General features: G+C 44.2%; 1 protein-coding gene across 1 annotated transcript in view; it reads right to left on the reverse strand.

Moving 5' to 3' along the window:
• Positions 1-13789, reverse strand: part of ADGRF5 (adhesion G protein-coupled receptor F5) — a 41257-nt gene extending 27468 nt beyond the window's left edge. The window contains exon 1 of the mRNA XM_058020334.1: positions 13594-13789. The gene's annotated coding sequence lies outside the window, so the exon portion shown is untranslated. The remainder of the gene's footprint in view (positions 1-13593) is intronic.
• Positions 13790-23490: the final 9701 nt, after the last annotated feature.

The following is a 23490-nucleotide window of genomic DNA, read 5'->3' on the forward strand; positions in this document are numbered from 1 at the left end:
CACAGCAGTGTGTGAGGCAGTGACTGACTGAGCTCTGTGGAAATCCCTGGAATTAAGTTCATGTTGTGTTTATTTTTTAAACACTGATTAATTTAGGAGTCAGGTCTGTTTCCTTTTCTGCAAACCTGCTCACCTGCTGTTCCCTGCAAGGTGGTGAGTCAGACCTCAGCTGTTTGCAGCAGTTTTAAATTAAATTAAATTTAATTAAATTGGCATGACTGATGCCCTGGTTAACCTTACAGCATGTCTTTGTCTTCACTGTTGTGGTGCCATCGCTCTGATTTATTGCCCACTCAAGCTGGTTCAGGAATCTGAACAAGTAGAAGTCCAAGGCTACATCTACAGCACTTAATGCCTCCACCTCTCTCTCTGTGGATTGGTTTTATTGATGGCCTTGGCCTTCCAGATTCTTACTCAGTTTAACTCCCTGTCCCTGCAGAAAACTAAAGCAGCAATAAGGTGTCCAGCTCACTTTCATCTGACTCTGCTCAGCTTAGAGAAGGTCTCAGTTAGTGCCAGAGCCAGGGCAAGAAGAGGAGCACCTAAGTGGCCCCAAGCAGGGAAGGGAGATGGAACAAGGGTTGGCAGACAGGGCAGGAGGGTAAGGACAAGGAGACCTCTTCCTTTCTGCCCTGGCAAGCTGCTCAACACGAGTTCATGCTCTATCCCTAGAGAAAAAGCTGATCATTTTCTCCCAAAGTTGCTCCCTTGGCTGACTGCTGGTAGGTTTGAATGATCAGCAGTGCTGGTGCAGAGGCTGAGATGAAGAGGCTGAAGAATTGGCTTATTGGCTTAGGCTGAGCCACCTGTGCCTGTGGTGGAGTCACACCTTCGGTTTTTTTTGTTTGTTTGTTTGGTTTTTTTGGGGGGGGGGGTTTTTGGTTTTTTTTTTTTTGGGGGGGGGGTTTGTTTTGGTTTTTTGGGGTTTTTTTTTTTTTGGTGGTTTCATTAGTGATTTTTTTTTAATTGCTGTTGTTTTTGGTTTTTCCCAAAATTTTTAAGAAAGAGCATCTTGGGGTGTGAGAATGGGAAAGAATGTCAGCAAGGCTGTCTTAAAAGAGGGTTTCTGCTCAAGGCTTATCATCAAGCTGCAGCCTAAAGGTATGAGAAATCTTGGTTTACTTTGCAGGAGAATGTGAAAATTATACAATGTCAGAGGATTAGGTATGTAATCAACTTGGTATGTGAGTACAGGGGATGTCCTGATCGTCCTGATGTTTTTTCCTGTACTCATTCATCACGTACTGTCATGTCACCAGAAACTGTGAGCTTCCTGGATTCTAAACTCTCAACCCCACAACATTTTTATTTAAACATTTGAGTCTGCCATTAGCCTTCACAGACTCAAGAAAGCAAGAGGTGTGCTAGAGGATACTTGCTCTGAATCAGAAGTGCTCATCCAAACCAGGGCAGAGCTACAGGGGTCCTGTAATTCACTGGAAATGTGCCGTTGCAAAAGCATGTGAACACATTTCATCTGTCACGAAAGACAGGCCAGGGTAAGGTTCCCACACAGCTGCACCCTGGCAGATACTGTTCAAAGAGAAAGCAAATGTGGAAACAACTTAGAAATGAAGCTGTTGCAGCTCTCTTGGCTCACCCTTCCTCATTCCAGTCCTGGACATTCACACTTCAGTCTCATGTCTAGAAATTAATCCCAGCAAATTGTGTAATCAAACCTCACTGTCAACTGTATCCGAATGCAGAAAAAAGATGCCAGAACCTCTCAGAATCTCAGAAACTGGATGCAACACTGCAGATTCTTACACCATCTCATATTCTTGAGTCTGACTTTTGTGTGTTCAGACACCCAAAGCTGTGTTTTCAACATGTGAGGACAGAGTGAATCCCAAGCATAGTGGAGCTAATAGGTAGTTTGATTTGAGATAACAGTTTTTGGGGTGAATCTGGGGCTTCATTTATTATCTCTATCTGTTTTAGATAGTTTTGCTCATCTCAGTCTTGCAGAAATTATTCTGAAGGGAGTCCTAAGAAGCTGCTATCTAAATTCACTCACTGTAACAATGTTGAAATATATATATTTTTTTTTAGCAAATATTTTTAATTGGAGACCTAGGAGGTAACAAAAGTGCACTGTGTGATGCTGTTGATGTTTTGGCTGGAGCCCTGTGTCCGGATATGACTGTATTGGAGAGCATCCAAAGGAGAGCTAGGACAAGAGCATTGTATAACCTCAATGACAAGAGACATAATCTCGTGAACAGGCTGAAGGTTGTTCAGATTAGATAGGACAAGACTCAGGTATGGACACAATAACAGTTTGTCCCTTGAAAAAGGACTGATATGGATGTTCACAGCGACAGCTGGCTGAAGTTACACAGTCTGAAGCAAAAGTAAATATGCTGGCGATTATGGAAAATATGTAATTATAACATTTAGAAGCACAAAATTAGGCTACCCAGGGTGGCTGCAAAGTTTCCTTCAGCAGAGGTTTTTAAGAACAGGCTATACAATTGCTGACATGGAGGAGAGGCTTTGATTCTGCTTCCATGTGGGTTTGTGGCAGTAGGGTGATGCATAGAGTGTTTGCTGATCTCTTCTCATTACCTGTGTATCTATACACTTCAATTTGTGCTTTGAATTAATTCAAAGAGATTCAGAGATGTGCAAGAGCACAGATCTGTGTTCTCCGTGCTGTGCTTGGACTGACCAGGGCAATGATTGTTCCCCTGTGCATGGCACTGGTGAAACATTAAAAATCTTGTGTTCTGTTTGGGGTCCCTCATGACAGGAAGGTCACTGAGGTGCTGGAGCGTGTCCAGAGAAGGACAACAGAGATGGAGAAGGGCCTGGAGCACGAGTATGGTGAGGAGCAGCTGAGGGAGCTGAGGGAGCTCAGCCTGGAGAAAAGGAGGCTCGGGGGGACCTTCTCACGCTGTACAACTCCCTGACAGGAAGGTGAAACCTGGTGGAGGTCGAGCTCTGCTCCCGAGTAACACACAACAGGACAAGAGGAAATGGCCTCAAATTGCTCCAGGGGGGGTTAGATCAGACATTTAGAAAAAAGTTATTCAAGGAAGGGGTGGTCAAGCAGTGGAGCAGGCTGCCCAGGGCAGTGTTGAAGTCAGCATCCCTGGACGTATTTAAAAGATGTGCGCATGTGGACTTGAGGGACATGTTCTAGTGGTGGATTAGTAGTGTTGGCTTAATGGTTGGACTCATCACCTGAGAGTTCTTTTCCAATCTGTTATTCTACCTTATCCAGGTTTAGGTATTCCTTTCTTGACCTTTGCAGCACAATATTCTCACAGGTTTAAGCAGAGAGGAGGTAAACTGTACCTACAGCCTTATCAAGGGTTTCCCCAAAACAATATTTCCAGAGGAGGACTATGATTCACACCTTTTTCTACATCAGCTCACACCAGCTCACATTTTCCATCCTTGTTTGTGCCGTATTTATCTTTACTTTTGACCTATGATTATGACTTTAGATTCCTCTATTCCTCTGTCAGCCTTCCCGTGAATTGTTGATGACCTTTTTACATAGCCAAATAATCTACATGGAAAATGAAAATAATTTAGACCCAGCTATCTGAGGATCAGGCTCAAATCATACCACGACCATGCAGGACTTCCTGCAAGGAGAGAACAACTCTCTAGGACTCATGTTTGCAGGGCACAGAAGCTGAAATAGCAACCATTTACTGTATGACTGGGAGCACAGAGAACACTGCCCAGCTGAATGTCCAAATTATCACATTCTCCGGGCATTTCTAATACTCTTCGAGCAGCCAAAAGAAGTTTCTGTGAGCATTTTTAACACATTCTGGACAGTGCCAGCCAGCCCTGCAATGTTTTCATAGCCCTTCTGGCGCAGTTCACAGCTGGACTTACTGCTTGTCACTGGAGAACAGCAATCTGCCAGATCAGTGAGGGCATTCTTGCATGAATAAGCATCAACTGCCACAGTCACTGGCTGAGCATTATCTCAGGGAAGGGGGAAGGTGAGAAACAGCTTGGCACATTTGGAGAGGCATGAACACTGCCCTGGTAGCTGACCAGTGTACATCTGACCCCTCTGGGAAGATACCACACCAAGGCTGGACCTGTGGCCAGCCTCTCCCATGGGGCTGGGTGACAATACATCCACACTTACAGCCACATCTCTGTGTTAGGACAGAAAGGGCATCTTTGGCAGGGTGGTGATGTCCACAGAATTCTTGGGGATGGTCCTGTGCACAGCCAGGAGCTGGACTCAATGATTCTTGTGGGTCCCTTCCAACTCAGCTTCTACTGTGATTCTGTGATAGCTCATGGCTTCTGTGGCCTTGGCAGTGTAGCATGATACAGACACCTGGGTTCTACCAGAGGCAGAAATAATGTGCTGTTGGCATTCTGTATAATCCCTTGCAGCAGGGCTGCCTCTATAGACATTCTCTTAGACCTGGGACTCCTTACTTGGGTTCCTCTGCTCAGGTAACCTCTGTTCACTCAGAGGGACCTGGCCTATTCCACCTTATCCTTCTGTCTGACTCACCAACTCTGTCTCTTACAGGCAGACATATTTGTAAGCTTTTCTTATCCTGCCTGTCATGTCTTTTTTCTAGAATCTCTCTGACAACATTTCTCATTTGATGTTAGATTTAAGAAAAAGAAGATTTCCTGGTTCTGGATTCATCTCAAGCACAATATCCAGCTCCTAAGCTCCCCGGTACAAGAGAAACACACTGAAGTGAGCCCAACAAAGGGCCATGAAGATGATTAAGAAGTTGGAGCATCTGTCATACCAGGAGAGGCTGAGAGAGCTGCTTTGCCTGGAAAAGGAAAGGCACAGGGGGATCTTGTCAATGTCTAAAAATCACGGGACCTAAAGATACACCCACCCTGGAGTGGCTTCTCTGGTAAGGGGTTATAAATGCAGAAGTGGAAACAAGCAGTTCTGTTTTAGAGTTATGCTTCCCCATGCAGCCATCCCACATAAAAGTATTTTTTTCCTGTTGGCTGTAACCTTTCTACATGCTGTGTCTGGGAAAGCTGCCCCTCTTGTACCAAAATGGAGATGAATACACCTTTGGCATCAGCAGGAAGAAGAAAACAATCAACCTTGCAGGCACAACACATCTTCAACCAGCAGTTCTTTGTGAGGTGGGTATTAGTCCACAGCCTCAGTTCTTGGCCCTCTGCTCTGGCTGTGAGACATGTCCTGGGTCACTGAGGCCAAGAGCTCCCTGTGTGGTCAGGCAGACATATTCTGCTTTAAAGCCTCATTGTAAAAGCCCTCAACTCTGTGCTTTTTACTCCTTTGTTCATACTGAGAGACCATTCTCCCCCCTTTCTAATGGGCTCTGTTAGCTTCATGTCCTGAACAGATTTGCCCTTGGTTGGATCCAAGGATTGTCTAGCCCAGTTGGTTCTTATCCAACAAGGGCTATAGCAGAGGCCCCTGGGAAGAGTTTTACAAAAATGAAGTAAGTTTGCAGCAGCTCATCTTCAGAATGTTATTTCCACTTCTGGCTATCAGAACTACAGGGATTTCTGGAGGCAAAGGCAGGTCATTGATGTTTAACAGCCCTAATGGCCTATTAAGATAAATGAAGTAAATTACAGGAAAATCTATGAGAGTGTGCAGAATACATAATTTGCAGAAGCAAGAAGGTCTGAATTCCTTTGCTTGCTTTGAATCTACCACTCATTAGGGTCAAGTTTGAGCCTTAATTTTCAAACTAGATAGCACAAATTTTTCCATGGCCTTTTACCCCTTATGTCACTTTTACATTCCCCATCAGCTGTTGAGGATGAAGAGTCCTATGTCATTTAGCACAGCAGTCCTCCTGCCTCTTTGGTACTTGCTCTATATCTTTCCACTTTGGCTGGAATTTTTTTTTTTTTTGTAACATAGTTAAGCTCAGTTACCCCCATGCCAGCATTTTCCTGTGGTTTAAACAACTCTGCCTCCCTGTAGGTATTTTGGATGAAGCCTATGGTGCTGTGAGATCTGTGGAGGTGAAGGATGCCTGGAGAGGAACCAGGAGCTGCTACAGGTTAGAAGGTGTGAAGGGGGAGATCTGCTGTTGGCACAGGCACAGTTTGGCACAGTTTGGCTCTATGGCTGCCCAGTAGCCTGTAGCAGCTGAACCTTGGTTACCATTTGCAAACAACTATGGAACGTTTTCCCAGAGTCTTGAACTCTGGGGCTAAAGCCTTGTTTTCAGTGCCTGTCCAGTTTGTTATTCCTCAGCCACAACACAAGAGCTTTCCTTTCTCTGCATAAAGCATGACCTTTGGTTAGTGCGTAATAGGTTGGATGATCAGACAATGTTTGTATCAGACAGAAAACACACAATGTCTTTAAGAAACACACACCCAGGCACAACAATATTTCATGGGAGAGTTGGCTGAAAGGGAAAGGGGGGACAAGGGAAGTTCCACTGACCTTAGATAACACATCTGAATGAGAACAAAAATAAAATAAACAGAAATTAATCAAGGACACAAAACTGAACTGCTTGGTGATAAGGATTCAAACAGGCAATAAACAAGCTGTGCATGCTTTCTTTGTGATATTTGTAGAGCTGTGTTATTCCAGCTCTGTGCCTAGCATGGTGCAGAGGGCTGAGTTTGATGGGATGCTCAAGGATCTCTCAGACATGAGCAGAGGCTTTGTTTTCTGTGGGAATAGAGGGGTAATTCTTATTTTTGTTGGTTTTGTGCAAATAGATGTCATGGCACTCATAAGTAGAGGTATGAATGTCCCCCATGCCACATGGCATGTTAATATGCCAGACTGAAAACAGTGATAGCTGCAACCAAAGTGAAATGGCATTTAAATCAGCATTTTACTGGAAAAAGAAAGCCCTGCCTAATTCTTGCCTTCTTCCTGGCAGTTCTTTCTCACTTCTGCTTGGGCTTTTCTCTACTCCTGCTAAGTCCTCCTCCATGACCTTCATGTTAGACTTTTGTAGAGAAGGAACAAAGAAAAAAAGAAAAAAAATTCTAGCCAACTAATTCCACATTCCTATTTCAGCCCTTTGTTGCAGCTGGGTACCACATGTTTGGAAAGACTGTGGAAAAGCACACACCAACTCACCTCTGATGACTGGGATGGAAGAAAGGATGTACCCATGAACCTTATCTTCCCTTGTGCTTTTTGGAGCATCTGCAGTGGGGTGCAGGCCTAATTCACAGTGAGAAGTAACACCACAAGACATTTGAAGCTCAGCACTGTGGGAGTACTGGGGAAGGAGGAACTTGCCATGTACTCCCATATCAATGTAGTGACGAGTGAGGTCTCACAATATCCGTTGCACTGGAATTTCCATGGGCTGCAATGAGTTTTGGATTGGGTCCCTGAGTCAGGCCAGACATGGGTTACTTCTATAGACTAAAGTACTAGAAAGTCTGATGACTGCATGCTTCCTGCTCATTTCATTTTATTAACCTCTTGATTTTTTTCCTGTTATTACTGCAGCTGGCTGTGTAGGAAGCTCCTGTAAGTTGTGTAGGTGTCAGCCTTTTGGAGTTTGTACAATCGCGCTCTGGACAGAAGGTGTTTCCTGTCTGAGGGCCTGGCTTGTCACACCTAGCAACAAAAAGATGGAAGTACAGAGTACTACCCACCTTTTGCACATAGTATTATATAAATGGAGGGAAATCCCTCAAACCAGTGAAGGCAGGTCTCTGTTGTCCATATATCTTAATAGCCTTCTCTTATGATGAAGCCTGAGAGAAAAAAATAATTGTTTCTATTTTGTTCCACTGATTTCATTTGCAGCCTTACTATTTTTGTACTAATCTGTCTTTCAGAGCACAGGAGAACTCAGAAAGGCTAAAAAGTGCTACTATTTAACTTCTTGGAAGGCTGCACCTGTCTATAATATTTTCAAATTTTTCTCGGTCTGAAGATAAGCATGTCTAAAGTCTATTATTCATTAAAGTCTTCTGAACACTACTAAAACAAACAAGTCCCATCTGTGTTGATGATACCATGGCTTGATCTCACGCCTGATGCCAAGGATAAAGATGCTTCTCTTCAGACTGAGACCAGGGATGATCCAGACTTGTGAACCCCTGTGGTGCTTGTTGGGTTCACATGGCATAAAAACACAGCATTGCAAAGACAAGTTAAACCTGATGGCAGGTTTGACCATGAGATACAGCACCAAGGAATGGCATTTCTCAAGCCACAGGGTGCCTTTGGAGAGCTTAAATAAGCACCTGCCAGGAGATTTAGGGCCTGAGTAGATGAGCTGCTGAGGTCTCTTTCTGCCTTTCTTTAGGAGGCCTTGTGCATAGTTACCGTGTTCCCTGTCTCAGCCAGTGCTAATGTCAAGATTCACAGGAATCCTTCAAAGAACAGCATGGGCCAGGGGCTGTTCCCAGTCAGCAGCATAGCCTGGGCTCCTTGTTTAGGGAGAAAAGGAGAGTTCAGGCCCGTGGAGGGGAGCCATGCCCTGATGATGGCCTCAGGGCTAACACGCCCTGCCCTGCTGCTGTGACACTGTTTCTCCTAATTCTAGCATGGCCTAAAATAAAATGCACATTTCAAGAACAGGAAGGTTCTCCAGTTCTCTTCCAGCTCCCCCATCCCCCAGCTCAATGGGATGAAGTTGGTGCTGAACTTTGCTTGCATCTCCCGCAAGAAATTTTTTGAGGCCTTTGTGCTTCTCTGTGCTGATTCTACAGGCAATCTAGGCCTTGCTTCAGTAGGAACCTCCTCTACTTCAACATCCTCAAAAGCACCTGGACTTACATTAGAGACAAATAAAGCTTCCATTAACTGCTGTCAGATTGAAAGTTTGGTACTATGATGCTGGAGCAGTGCTGGAAGAACCATTGCAAGGCTGTTCAGAAACAAGGCATTCAGGAAAAGAGCAGGCAGCTTTTAAAGCAGATTTTCAATAGCAACATAGAACACCTCCCCTAAAAGGACAGGCTGAGATATCTAGGGCTGTTCAGTCTCGAGAAGAGAAGGCTCCAGGGAGGTCTTTGAGCTCCTTCCAGTACCTAAAGGGCCTACAAAAGGGCTGCAGTGACAGAACAAGGTGGGGATGGCTTTAAACTAATAGAGAACAGGTTTAGATTAATTATTAGGAGGAAACTCTTCCCTGTGAGTGTGATGAGGCACTGGCACAGGTTGCCTAGAGAAACTATGTCTGCCCAATCCCTGGAAGTGTCCAAGGCCAGGCTGGATGGGGCTTGGAGCAACCTAGTCTAGTGGAAGGTGTCACTGCCCGTGGAAAGGACTGGAATGAGATGAGCTTTAACATCCTTTCCAACCCAAAGCATTCTGTGATTCTATGATTTTACATGCAGTGTGTCCTAACTGCAATAAGGGACAGTGTTTATGAACAGCAGTTGAACCTTTTAAGCCACAGACTTGAAACAGGATGGATAACAGGAGGAAGGAAGGAAGGAAGGAAGTGCCATCAGTCCTGTTTAATTGCCAGAGACGCTTGAGGCATGCACAGGCTCATCCGGGACCTCAGACCTAGGGTCAGGCAACCCAAATTTTAGGGACAATGTGCAGGAATTTAAAGAATTTCTCTCTCAAAAAGGCACAGTGAAACAATTTCAGGAGTAAGGGCCATTCTGTGAGTAGCCTGTCATAAGGCACGTAGGGACATCTTTGGAATGAAGATGGCTTTCACACACTCAGTTTAATGGTCATGGAGGGCCAAGCCTGTGCTCACAGGATTGAGCCAAAGCAGGAACTCTAGTAGAGCTTTTCCTCTGAGCATGAACAATTGAAGGAAGCTCTGTCGTTTTGAGGAATTTCCGAAGACAGTAAATTACATACTTGATCACAGCTCTATTATGTTTTGAGGGAAGGCATTTGGAAATTAATATTTCATATTAAGATTTAAATAGGGCATGCATACAGCTCTGCTGCTCACAAGCACTCTCAAACCTGGCTGCCATAGCATTCTCCATGCTGGTGAGGTGAGTTTAAGCAGACCCTGGGTTGGCAGCAGCCAACCTTGTAAGCAGGCTCTGGCTATCGGTGTGCCTCAGTTCTCTGCTGCCACACAAAGATGATATTTGCTATCTCTGCTTCACAAGGTGCTTAGAGAGACCCTGGGACAGGAAAAACCCATCAGTGACTGCACTAATGATCTGATAAAGCAAAATGTGGAAGTACCTAGAAGGCAAATGAGATGTGGCTCCCTTTTCATCCAGAATGAAGGAATTCAATGCCAGGCGAAAGATATTAGATGACCTTTGAGGTCTTCCTGAAACAAGTATTACTTTGTGTAAATCAGCCAACGGAGATGACACAAGGGAGTTCAAAGGTTCTTTTCCTGGGCTGGGAAAAACTTCTGTTTATTCAAAAGTGGCCCATTGGAAGGTGTCTGAAGGGTGGGCTAGATATCCTGTTGTTGTGGACTAAACAGGAACCTCCTCTGCCAGAATTCTGGTCTGAAGCTAAACATCCACACAGGCACTCATTTACTGCCCATCTGTCAGAGAGATGGAGGAGAGAATAATATGAGAAAAAGTACAAAAACTAGTGGATTGAGATAAATATAGGTTAATAGGAAAGAAAGAGGAAAGAAAAAGAAAACTGATGTGAAGGCAATCCTTCACTACGTCCCACAAGCAGATGTATATCCAGAAAATGTCCAAGCAATGGCAGGTTTGGAAGACAACCCTGACTTCCACCACTACTTCTTTGTTGCTGAACATGATGTTATATGGTTTGAAACATCCTTTTTGTGAATTCAAGTCAGCTTTCCCTGTTGTAATCCCTCCCAGCCCTCATCCCACTCACTACAGAGTCAGTGGGAAGAAAGGAAAAGCCTTGATGCTCTGCAAGCACTGCTCAGCCATAGCCAAAACATTGGTATGGTGTCAACATTGTTTCAGCCACAATCCAAACAAAGCACCTTATGAGGAAAGTCCCATCACACATCACACCCATCTTGTTTGGATTGCTCAGATGGGAATTATGATGGAGAGGAGAGGGTTTTGGGGCAGAATTCATTGCAGGCTTCAACAGGAATAAACTGAAGTTTGTAGAAAAGATATAAACTGTGTGTAGACATGGTGGATTAAGGCTACAACATCCATGTCATGTCATGGGATGGCTGTGAAAGGGAAACTTCTTCCAGCCACCAACAGCAGATAAGCACTTGGAATAGGCTGCAAATGTAGTCAAAAACTCCTTAACAAAGTCCACTGGTGCAGCATTAAAACATGCAAATATAGCAGTGTAATTACTAGTCAATCTGCTACAGTGAATTATCTGCTGTGCAGGAGCTAATATTTTCTAAAAAAAACCCAACTGAACAAACAAGGAATCAAAACATTTGTTCATCAGAGAGAAACAAGCCATTGCAAATATTTTGCTATCTCTTTCTCATTTTACCTGTTCCTTCACACCTACCTTGTGTATTCCATCTCATCCACATTCTTAATACAACCAGTTCAGGGCCACTATCACAGCCCCACAGTTCCTGCCCTCACCCAGTGCTGGCTCAGTGCTCTCAGGATGCTGCCCAGCATAGATAAGGGGTAGAGCTGCTGTTCCTTACCAGCAGGGCAGGTGCAGGATCAGATTAACCCATGGGTGGTAACTGCCCCCAGGCAGGCTGAGCCACATGCAGGATCATTTGAGAAATAAACTCTATATAAACATGCAATTGGGGTGGATCTGCTCATGAATGTCAATTGAACCCCTTTTGAAGATCACAGTCCTGAGAAACTCTCATGGAAAGTTGGAAATGGTTTTCCACAAGAAGTTTGGTTTTACTGTAGATTCATCCCATTTGATCTTGAAAAGCCATGATTCTTGCTCAAGGCTGAGATTAATTCCAGCAGCAAACCATTTCAGTGTCAAGTGCAATAAAACCCCAGAATAATGCCGTCTTTGTGGATGATGAAATTCACTTCCATGCTTATCTGCTGGGAAACTGTGAATCACAGCCCTGAGCAGTAGCAGCAGCAGGTAGATTTCTTGGTCAAGATGAATGGGTTAAAAAAAGGAACTCTAGTAAAGGCTGCACTGGTCTTTTGTGTTATAACAATGAGAGGAAGCTCTGCCTAGTTTGAGGAATTTCCCACGTCTCCAATTCAGATGTTGGAGAACTTCTTTATTAAGCCTGCCTAAGAGGTGTTAAAAAATAAAAATAACCAAGAAGATCAGGACAAAGATATCTTCCCAGTGCCTACGCATGTTCTCTGTGTTTGCTTTTTAAACCTGGATCACCAGAGGCAAACTCAGATGAATTTAGGGAAGTTAAATAGTGACAGATGCCAAATAGTCACAGCAGGTTCCTGCAGAGCTGGCTGACCCATCACTGAGTTCAGTTAAGTTTCAATGCTACCCAGGTGCTAAAGATTGGCCTCTAAATTTATTTAAATATCACTTCATTCTGCAATGTTGCCAGACATCACTGGACAATGATGAAATAGATGAGGAATTTTTTGGGTGAGAAGAAAATCTATGGATTGCAAAATACCATTTTCATCATGCAACAGCAAGTGATAGAAGCAGAAGAAATGGAGCCTCAGACTTTCAAATTCACAACATCCTTTGCTTTGCTATTTCCTTTCTTGCCACAAGCCCATTGCCTCATAAAACTGCCACTGAAAGTGTGAGTTACAGCATTCAAACAAAAACACCTTTCTCCCCCAAATCCAAAAGCTCCTCATGCACATAGGTGAGCATTGCTTTCCCATGACAGGGAGAGAGAAATGAGGTTGTACAGGGTCACATCACAGCACTGTTTTTTTTCTGAATCATGACCATTTAAGCAAAGTGGATACTTCTGCACCAGAGATGTTTGGAAATGGAGCAGAATTTTTGGGGATATAGACATCAACAGAGGTGAAAGCATCAGAAAGCCTCTCTGTAACCCCTCTGACACTGAACACTGGCAGCAGCACTCCAGCACAACACCATAAAATTTTCTTTCATTTAAGAAGCAGAAAACACAGATAGAAAAGAATGGAAACAAGCTAAATGTGATGCTCAAAGACAGTATACAGCAGTTCCTCAGCCTGTGGCTCTGAGTGCTCCAAGTCCCTCTCCCCTGTCAGCAAGTTTCACCTATCTTGAAACTGAAGGGAGATTGCTCTTAGAAGAAACAAACCTGTTCTATACAGCTAACAAAATACAGTGCTTGCATCTGCACTGCAAATTCCAGCCACTGCAAGTACAAAACAAAGTGGAAAAAAAAAGAAAAAAAATGTTCTAAATGCTATTGCAGTTGACTTTTTTTCTCTGAAACTGCAGCACAACTTAGGAGGTAATAAACGCAATGAGGATTAGCACAGCACTTCCATGCATGTCCCTCTCTACCTCTGCAGCCCCAAGCTTAAACTAAAGCAATCATAACCTCTATTGGCATTCACTAGCCAAGTGAACAGGCTGTAGCACTTTGTGAGAAGCTTGAATGGCTTAATTCATACCCTGAACAGCCAAAACCATCCTACAGAAAACTGCCAAGTAATCACCACAAAATGAAACTTGTGACGATTGCAGTGCCCCTGGCAAAAGCCTGCAGCAGGTTTACTGGTGATGCAAAGCTTGCACTACACTGTCAGAATCTGTCAGAATCAAATTCCTTCAAGCCACCCTTGCCCTCCCCCAAGCATAAAAGCAATGCCACATTTCACACACAGCATCCATACCTGCACGGCAACAAGTGCTGGTCCCCTCCGAGTCTTTTCCAAACTTGTCCTCTTGCGCTGGGATGGAAACTTCCCATCCAAGTGTCACCTCCTGCCTCAGCCTTTGCCCTTTGTTTTCCCAGGATCTGGAGACACACCTGCTTTTCCCTGTGTGCTGTTGTTTCTTGGGCTTGGGGTTTGGTTTTTTTTTGTCTTGCTTTTCTTTTCGGAACAAATTAAACAGCCCGTGAGCAATCCTCAGTGAGCAGAGAAAAAACCTTTTGGCTTGTGGTGATTTAATCAAGCAAACCTCGTGACCTCCCTTTCCTGTGATCAGTGGGAACTGATCCCTTCTCCACCAGTGTAGGGTGGAGTTACAGCTAAAAAGCACAAGCTTGAAAGCTGGAAGGGCAGGACAGGTCTTCCTCCTCCGTTTGTTGTGTCAGAGAACATGGTGATTCCTGCTGCTTTGAAACACAGAGGTGACCTCTGGCCAGGAAGGAACCTGGAAATATTTTCTAAGCGATTTCCTGCTGTTGGGGGGAAAGTGGATGTAAGGGACACTTGGGCGGGGGTGCTAACAGAGCTTCTAGGGAGTGTGATTTCAAGGTGAGCAGAACACTTTTTTGGTCATCAGGGATGTGAAAGTAAAAGAAATTACTTTTTTTTTTTTTTAAACCCAGGGTAAGCTGTTCTGAGAGCCTCGGTTTTCACTATACTGAATAATCTGGAGCCTACAGGTGCTCCTCAGACTTTCAGCTATGGTGCCTTTCATTCCCCAAGGTGCTGAGATACTCTGCAAAGAAATAATGGAGAGCCATTCCACATGGAGCTTGTGTTCTGGAACACCCCAGCAATGCAGCTGTGCTGCAAGGGCTCCTTGTCAAGGTGCAGAAGAAATCTGGGCAGACTCATGCATCAAGAAGAACAACTTTTCCTGGAATAGCCCATAAACTGCACTGTGCAGGTCCTTTTGCCTCCAGCTGCAGCTCTCAGAGTGGATTTTTCAAGCATTAGCCAAATGACTGCACCCCTGGAAGGTGGGGAAGATGCCCCACAGCTCAGACCCTGATTATTCTGATAAATGAAGGATACTGTAATGGCTTCCTTAGAATCACAGAATCATAAGAGGGTTTTGGTTGGACAAGACCTCTAAGATCATGGAGTCCAACCATTAATGCTGCATTGCCAAGCCCAGTGTTAAACCATGTCCCTAAGCACTACATCCAGGTCCTTTAAGTTCCTCCACCACTTCCCTGGACACCGTGTTCCTTGCTGTTGTCTCTCCTGGCTTTGCACCATCTCTGCTGTTCTTGCAAGGTAACTGCAGTCCCATGGGCCAACATCAACCCATCAGATGGCCCATGGCATCTCTCATCTCTGATGAGAGGTATCAGATTCTACCTCTTGACTGTACAAGTAGCTGAGAACAGCTTGCCCCTCTGTGTTTCAGGGCCTGACTGGGGTATGCATGGATCATATTTCTGAGGATGTCTTAAGATGGAAAATTGCATCTGGGACTCCAGATTCTGCATATAATAGCACCCTTCTTTCTGCACACAGCAAGAATTTAATTTAGCAACCTGAAATCTCCACTCAGGATCACTTTTAAGTTACTCTACCTGATCCAGTTCATACTGCAAAAGCAAGAACATTTGGACATTTCACTGTTGAATACACCTCACCCACATGCTCACTGACATATACTTTTTCTATCAACAGAAAAGGAGAAAAAGAGATAGGGGGGAGCCTGGGCAACACGCCCCATCTTTATGTGCTTTTGATTAATGGTGTGACCCATATTTCCTTCTATTTAACAACAACCTCACTATCTGGAGCATTGCACTACCTATATCCAATAGAAATCATTATTGCCATGGGTCACTAGAAAGAAGATAAAGCTGGTATTTTCCTTCATCACAAGCTTGTCCTGTCATCAAAGAATGTCATGGCTAGCAACACTTTTATGTGCACGTGGACAATAAAGGGATATCTCAATTGTCCTTGTGATCCTGGCAGATGGCAAAGAATTAAACTTTGCTCATATTGGGGAGAGCAAAGTTTAATTCTTTATTCCTGGCTCATTTTGCTGTAGTGTGCTGAGAAGGAAGGAAGTAATGAAATGTCTCATTATACATCTGACTTGAGGAATATATTTAGAACTGACTCTAGTGCTGAAGGCTGCATGGTCTCCAAAAGGAGCAACATGCTCTGCACTGTCTCCCTGCAGCCAGTGGTCAACTGAATCTATTTATGTTCATGAACAAGATCTCTGAAGATGACTTTTTTTCCTGAAGCACCAAGAATTCAATGCAGTGACAGAACAACCAATTTGGGTACTCAGAGTACTTTGGTTGTACGCTACCATCACTCAGCTTTATGGGTTTCTTTTAGGTTGAGGTGATTTGGGTTTATAATGAGGATTTTTAGGCTAATTATCACACTTGTATGAATTTCATTATAGCAGGATGATTACTACAATAATATGTAATGTAACCATCTAGTTGTGAATGGCCAAAAAGATAAATGGATATTTAATCTTTGGGGTGGGGGGGGAAGCACAGACAAAGAAAATGTGGGAAACTGAAGCTGAGAAACTTAATTGAAAAGCAAACGTCCATATTTTTCATAATCCCATCAATCAATCTTACATGTAAACCTCAATGTGATTCGCTAATACCTGACATATTTGTGTAACAACTGGCTGCTTTCCTTCATTTTTCTTCATTATTTGGCTTAGATAGAGATACAGCTACCTGACATCTTCAATAAAGGACCTACTCTTTCAGCCTTTAGACTTGCTGAGCTCTTTAATTATTAAATTAGGGCTCTGTCTGCCTCAGTGGACTGTGCTTTTAACAACATGTTTTGTCTGAGGTTATGTAAAGCTTCATCTGCTAAAAGCAGTTATTGACAATAGGCAGCCAAGAGCCTTCATAGCTGATAGGAAATCCCATTGCAGAGACCCAGGCCAAAGCAGGGGTTTGTGGAGAATGATGGAGAACTCGTTGAGCTTCTGTGAAAGCCAGTCAAGGAAGTGGAAAACGCCTGTTACTGGTAGCCTTTGTGCTCGTGCGATTGTTGGATTTCCCTAGCAGAATACATGTGGTAATTCCTCCAGGGATTTCTGAGTCCCTTCCCACAAAGCACAACCCACCCATCCCTTTCTGAAACTTCAAGCAGCTTCCTCTGGGTTAGCTGGGCCCTGTTTAGAATGGATGGGTGCAGGCAATGGCCTGTTTTCCCATCGTTTCATCTGACAATGGACAATGAAGAAAATGCTTTTTTAATGGTACACTACCAAGCAGAAATGATCATCACCCTCGAGGCTTGGGTGTGGAGAGCTCTGCAAAGCTGTGTCCTACATAACATGGGGCTTCAAGACTCCATACAATGCAGTGTTCTGTGGAATTCCCACTTATTATTGTAATTATTTGCTCATAAAAGTAATTAATGGAATTACTAGTAACAACACAGAGAAACCCAGCTGTAAGGAGGCTACCTTTGTGTTGAAGGTGTACAGATCCAGAGCTCCAAGAGAATGGGATGAGTTTTAGTGGAAGATACACAGATGGGACAGGATGTGTTCACAAGGCGTGATCCTGGTCCTGACATGTCAAAGGGACAATGCTCAGGCTAGACACGTGTGCAAGACCAGACACCAGCAGAAGGAGATGGAACAATGTTGTTGTCACCAGGAGATGCCACAAGTGAGAGGGACAGAACTCATGGAGATGGAGGGAAGAGGCTATCTCCTGGTGCTGGAGTCTAGCAGAACCTGCAGGACTTAAGCAGGGAATCTCTTGAAGTGTTAATCTCCAGTAGTGCACAGACTCTGGCATGGGAGCACACCACACACACGAAGAACTCGGCTGGGATTGCTTTCAGGGCCAGGACCTTTCTTTCGAAGTCTGATCGATGTGGCATGTTGCATCCCATGAACTCTCTGCTCTCAGTCCACTGCAGTTTTAGTGGCACATAGTCCAATGTGGTGGGAAAGTTGATGTGCTCAACTGTGATTCAAAAAAATGGTGTTCCTCTCCTGGGGCAAGGGGTGGGAGGGTGTAGGGAGAGAATTCCAGGAACTCTTCTTCTCCTTTTGTCCCCATGACAGGCACAAAAGTGGGGAGATAGATTATGTGTATACTGCCTTTCCTTATGTCCTCATGTCCTTTCACTCAGTACTCAATTTACTTAGTATTGATTTATTTACAGGAGAGGAAATCTTGCATAGATAAGTGTTGGGAAAATAAACTTGTCTAGGAAGATGTGTCTTTAAAATCCTTGCTCTGACAGCAAGTGACATCTATGAGATTAAAGTACAATACCTTGGGAAGATCTCCAAAGCATTTTCCAAGCTTAGAAGGTGAAGAAGAAGGGATTGGCCATCTGTGAGAGACTCCAAGCTGAAAGAACATGGGCTATGAAATGATGCCTGATGTCCATCACACTGACCGAAGCGCACGTCAGGGCATTGTGTATATATTTAGATATGCATATCCTTTCCAGTGAGAAGAGACCTTTTGATCCAGTCAGAACATCTTTGTGGATCATGCTGGTAAAGAGCATTCTGGTCATACAGCTGATTTCCAGTCACCCCTCTGCCCCAAATGTCCACCACACCAAACGTCCATGGAGGTGAGATCTCTCCATGGGAGCTTTGGAGTCACACGGATGACTAGAGGTAATTGAGCACAAAGAAAGGCAAATTCAGAAAGGATTTATTGATTCCAGCTTGCAGAGTCAGTATGCTTAAATACATAAATAAATACATATATATAGTCCATGGATTCATCAAGGCAATTACTCTTTTGCAAAGAAAATGTCTAGGCAAAGCAAACTTCCGGCTATACAGAAACCTTGTATTTGGTCCAATTCCACATGAAAGGCACTTTTTTTTGTGTGATGTTTTTTCTCCTTTGCAGACATGAATGAGACATCACATGTTCCTTCTGATGCATAGGTCCAGCACCCATACCTATCTTTTTTATTAAATCAAATTATTCTTTACTGTCTTTCCTTGCTCTGGGACAAGAAGCACACTTTGTTGCTGTCAAAAAGAAGACAACAATGCCACAAATATCCCTTGGTCACACATCCTTGGCACTTGTAAGAGACAACCCCATGTGTATTGGGAGAAGAAAACTGATTTTTAGCTTTGTGTATTGTGACATTACTTAATTTCTTCTATAACTCTTTCAGGCTGATCTCACAGTTTCTCTGAAGGACAAAGTGTGGTGAATGAGTGTTTTAAGGTCTCTTAAAGAGTCACCACCAAAGGTATTGGCAAAAGCAGATTTAATAAAAAAGTGATAGTGCAACAAAGTTTGTTGGCAAGATTCATGTTCTACTTAATTGGATGGCTAAAGCACATAGAGAAAAAGCAAGCTAGAACCAAAAATCAATCAATCTAAACCTGAAATTCATCCAAAAATTATCTACATGGAGGCTGATGGAGAATCTGTGTGGGGAAAAAGGGTAAGGATAGAAAGGACTAAGAATGATCTTCCCGCTGAGTCACAAGGTTCAGAGTAGATCCCCTTTCTAAACTAAGCCCCAGACTTGACCAACAGTTTAGGCCTAAAAGGTTTAACAGCACTTACATTTAACAGCACCTAGTCTATAGCTTAATTTAAACAATTTAACAAAACATTCATATAGAATTTCCTACTGACACAACAGTAACTCACAGGCCTAATCTACTTACAAATCTGAAGTGCTTCAACATCTAAGAGAGAAACATTCATGGTGTGTTTGCATATTCACACTCACATATTCACACTCACAACATTCAAAGTGTGTTTGCATATTCACACTCACAAGTGGACACGCCTGAAGGAAGGCGTGCAAGGTACATACCTGCAAAAATTTCCTGAATTCAGGGAAGTACTGATGCCAGACACCTTTGCACTTTTTCAACAGGTGAAGGGGTTGAGTCTCAAGGAGTGGGGATCTCAGATCAGGATCTGCCACTGTTCCTCAGCTGTGGTCCCCCAAGTATTTCCAACATGGGAATTGTGTGGCTCAGAGAGGCCCCATTCAGAGGGAGGTGCTGGTCTCAGCCCACTGGAGTCCTGGAGAGTTCAGAGGGTCTCACTTTGGACCCCTGTTCAGACAGTCACAACAGAGCTGGTTTGGTCACAGTAGTTTTCCATCTTGGCTGCAGTTCAGGTCGGTACCTTTCTTTGAAAGTTCAAAACCAAAATTGTTCCACCTGGGCAGTTATTCAGGGAAGAAAAGTAAGTTCCCAAGGCTGTTAAAACCCAGGGAGCTCCTTAGCAAGCACAAATTCCTGGGAGCAGACAGTGTTTCAGATAAGCTCAGAGGAGCTCAGCCCAGCGGCTGTTAGGCAAGGCCAAGTTTTAATGAGCATTTCTGAGACCATGGTGAACCCCACGAGGGAGTGGGGGATGCACCACCACACAGACACTTTGCCATGTCTTGTAATCTAAAAGTTAATAAATACCTACCTGTTTCTTCTCAGGGCCGGGCTGAAGAACAAACACCTAAAAGACAAATATGTTTTATTTGGCTGCTTAGCAGCTGGAAAAGCTGTAGAGATAATCAAACACAGTGAAGTGGTTGCCAACTACATGGTGAAGGCAATTGTCGGGCCATATATAGCCAGACAGAGCCAGGCAGGAGTCATGGGAGTTGAGTGATGGTGTTAGGGGGATGGAAAGTACAGAAATGAGTTGGAGGTACCATTGGGAGGTAAGGGATAGGTCTGTTGGAAATGTGGGAGAGAATTGGGAACAGAGATTTAGACAGGACACAAAAGGACTAGAGCAGAGTCTACGGAAGGTGAGGGGGCTTGACTGTTGCTATGGGGAATATAGGGAATTTGCTGGGACTCCAAGGTCTTGTCGTAGAAGGTGTTGGATAGAAAGCTGGGGAAAAATTCCTTACTTCTGTGTTTCACAAAACAACTTTTTCAAGTTCTATGTAAAGCATGTGGGAGATTGCTGAAGAGTTCCAAATGCTCCTGCACCCTAAGGAGTCCAGAGAGAGATGGCCAGGCCAGTAACCAGAATATGGGGCACAGCAATGAGCCTGGAGCCAGAGCAGCAGATAAAGGCATCCTGGCTCCACTGGAAGGGCATTTAAGCAGATTTTGATCTGCATACTAGAGGTGAAGAGGCAGTTCACCTGAATTCCCATCTTCTAACAGATTTCCTTGTTTGTTTATAGCTCTACGAAATGAGGAAACTTGGGCCAGTAAGAGCAATAAGGAAGGGTAAAGTTTATTTTCTTCGTAGAGTAAAAGAATCTTGATAAGCAGTTTAGCTGCTTATCAAGAGAATGCTGACAAAAGCCACTCCCACTCCTCCCGAGAGGAGACCACTGGGTAGAATTTTTGCACTGGCATGTTTGTGTTGGATAAACTTCCACCAGGAGGCTTTGCTTTGTACTTGATCTGTGATGTTCATGAGTCCATTTGCTGATTTTTACTCAAGATTGATGAACCATAAGAAACTGAATTCTACTGCAGATCAGAACCACCAAGAGATATCCCAAATTCTAGACAACATGTTACCCTGGACCTTCAAGTGCTTTCCATTGGAATGGAATCTCCAGCACATCTCCTGGATGAGTTGCAACAGGATGTTCCCAAGGAAGTTTCACCTGAAAAATTCCCAGACAAACCGATGAAAAGGTATCTTCTGAGAGACCTAGAACTTGGATTACAGCAGCCTATGTGGAGGCTTAACCCACAGGGGAAGGAGAGGCCCAGTGCCAGGGAGCAGAAGCCAGCTGCTCTGCTTGCTCTGCATGACCAGCACCCTCACTGATGGGCACAGCCCTGTGGCACCCAGACAAGGAAAGCAGAGCAGCTCTGCTGACCAGCTTAGGCCTCAGTCCCACCAAATGAGCCCGTAGCAAAGCTGCAGGTCCAAGGTAAAGCCAGGAGGTCACTTCAGCAAGTCCCTGTTGGGATTAGCAGGGTATAAAGCTGGGCGCATGCAGGCATGCAATGTGGCTTGGCCAAGGACCAAGCAAAAACATAAATGTGGCTCCAACCCAAGGCAGGGTTCCCAGTGAGGCGTCTCCCAGCTCTTCACACCTTGGCTGTCTTCCCAGCAGTGTCCTCCCTGGTTACATAGCTGTACCCTTGCAGAGCTGGCCTTGGGCAGAGGAAAGACTCAGGGGAACAAAGAGTTCAAAATTAGTGTTCTCAGAGCCACAAAACTTCTTAGACATCTGAATCTATAGGAACTGACTGCTGGGGGTATTTCAGTGCATCGAGATGCAGTTGTATGGCAAAACTCAAAGTTACCTAAACCAAATATCTCAAGAGGCAGCACCTCATTTCTGAGCATCTGCTCCCACCGCAACACTATGCCCTCATTTCTGTGTCCCGTCTTCCCATTACACAAGAGAGGAGCTGGTTGCCTTGGGGCTCAGATCCAGCTGAAGGAAGAGCAAAGTGCTGTACAGGTATTTGAGTGTCCACTCAATTACACCTTGCTAGGTACAGGATCCTTCTCTCAGCAGCATCACTGAGAGGCTTTTCCCCTGGTGGGGGCCTTGGTTGCAGTGAAGGCTTTTGTTTGCCAAACTTTCTGTGATGGAAAAGTGAGAAAAAAAAGGAAAGTGGCTGATGGGGAAAGACAGATCAAAACAGCCAAAAAATTAGTTTATTAGCAAGGAAAACACTCATCTCAATGTGAGAGAACAAAGGAGTAAACACCAAAGGGGTCGAATGCCCTGATTTGACACTAAGTTCCCCAGTCTGAGACCCAAGTTTGGCTTCTGCTTGGCCCTTCTCTCAATTGCCAGCACCAAAAACACCTCTGTGGTATGGAATCACGCCAGTTTGACCCCTTAGGTTAAGCCTGGCATCTGCCACCCATGCAGAGCTGAAGAAGGGGTTGCTGAAACTGAACCTGAAAGGGTTTGCGCCAGATGAGGATGGTGGTACATACTCACTCACGTCTCTTGGATCTGCTGGGACTGCACTGTGTTGGTATTTCTGAGGTAAAACAGGTATGGGGATGAGGTGCTGTGTCCAACAACAGCTTTGGCTGGAATGTGCTTGTGCTTTTCAAAAGAAACAATTCCCTGGCCAAAACTAAATGCCTGTAGGGATGTCAGTACTTATTTGTCACTTCAGGCGCCAAGTTCTGTGTCCCTTATCAACGATATCACTCTTGATTACTCTGAAAGTCCTTATCAGCCATTGTCTAAGCCTATAGACATCTCTGCCTGCTCAGTACTGATTTGGATAAATCCGTGTTCAGCTTTATAGTCTTTGGAGAGTCCCTTCCTGAGGAGCACCACCAGATCCAGATGTTATCCATGCAAGGAGGTATTTGTGTGGATTACAGACTGATCCTGGCCAAGCCAAATACTTTGGGCTGCATCTTCCAGACTTGTCTTCCCTCAACAGCCTTTCAGAACTCACTTCTAGGAATGATGGAAAGCCTGTGGGATTGTGGCTCAGTACAGAACAGATCTGGGCAGAAAACTCTCACTGCACATCCCAAAAAATCCCTCCAAGGGAGAAAGAAGAACACAGGATGGGCAATACCAATCAGGTTAACACATCCCAGAAATGCCATTTATGGATTTAAAAGGTCTGTGTTTATTAACCAACACACCTGGCCCTTTTCTTAGTGCAACACAAAGGTGGTTCTTTCTGAATGGTTAGCACACAAATGGATTAAAAACATCAACAGTGGACTGTGTATATGAAAATAAACCCACTCTTGGCTTACAGAGGGCATTCAGCAAATTCAGCTGACATTGGGCGTGGGTTTGACCTTATAACTGGTCCCAGTTAAACAGAAAGGACAGAAATATTTATTGAATTTTCTCTCACTCCACTTTTGCACCAACATAACTTCATTGGCACAAAAATAAATCCTTCATTGACAAGGGGAGACGGAGAGGACAATTACACCTATGGACTGGTAG

Source organism: Melospiza georgiana, chromosome 3 (genome assembly GCF_028018845.1).
Source record: "Melospiza georgiana isolate bMelGeo1 chromosome 3, bMelGeo1.pri, whole genome shotgun sequence".
Taxonomy (NCBI): domain Eukaryota; kingdom Metazoa; phylum Chordata; class Aves; order Passeriformes; family Passerellidae; genus Melospiza; species Melospiza georgiana.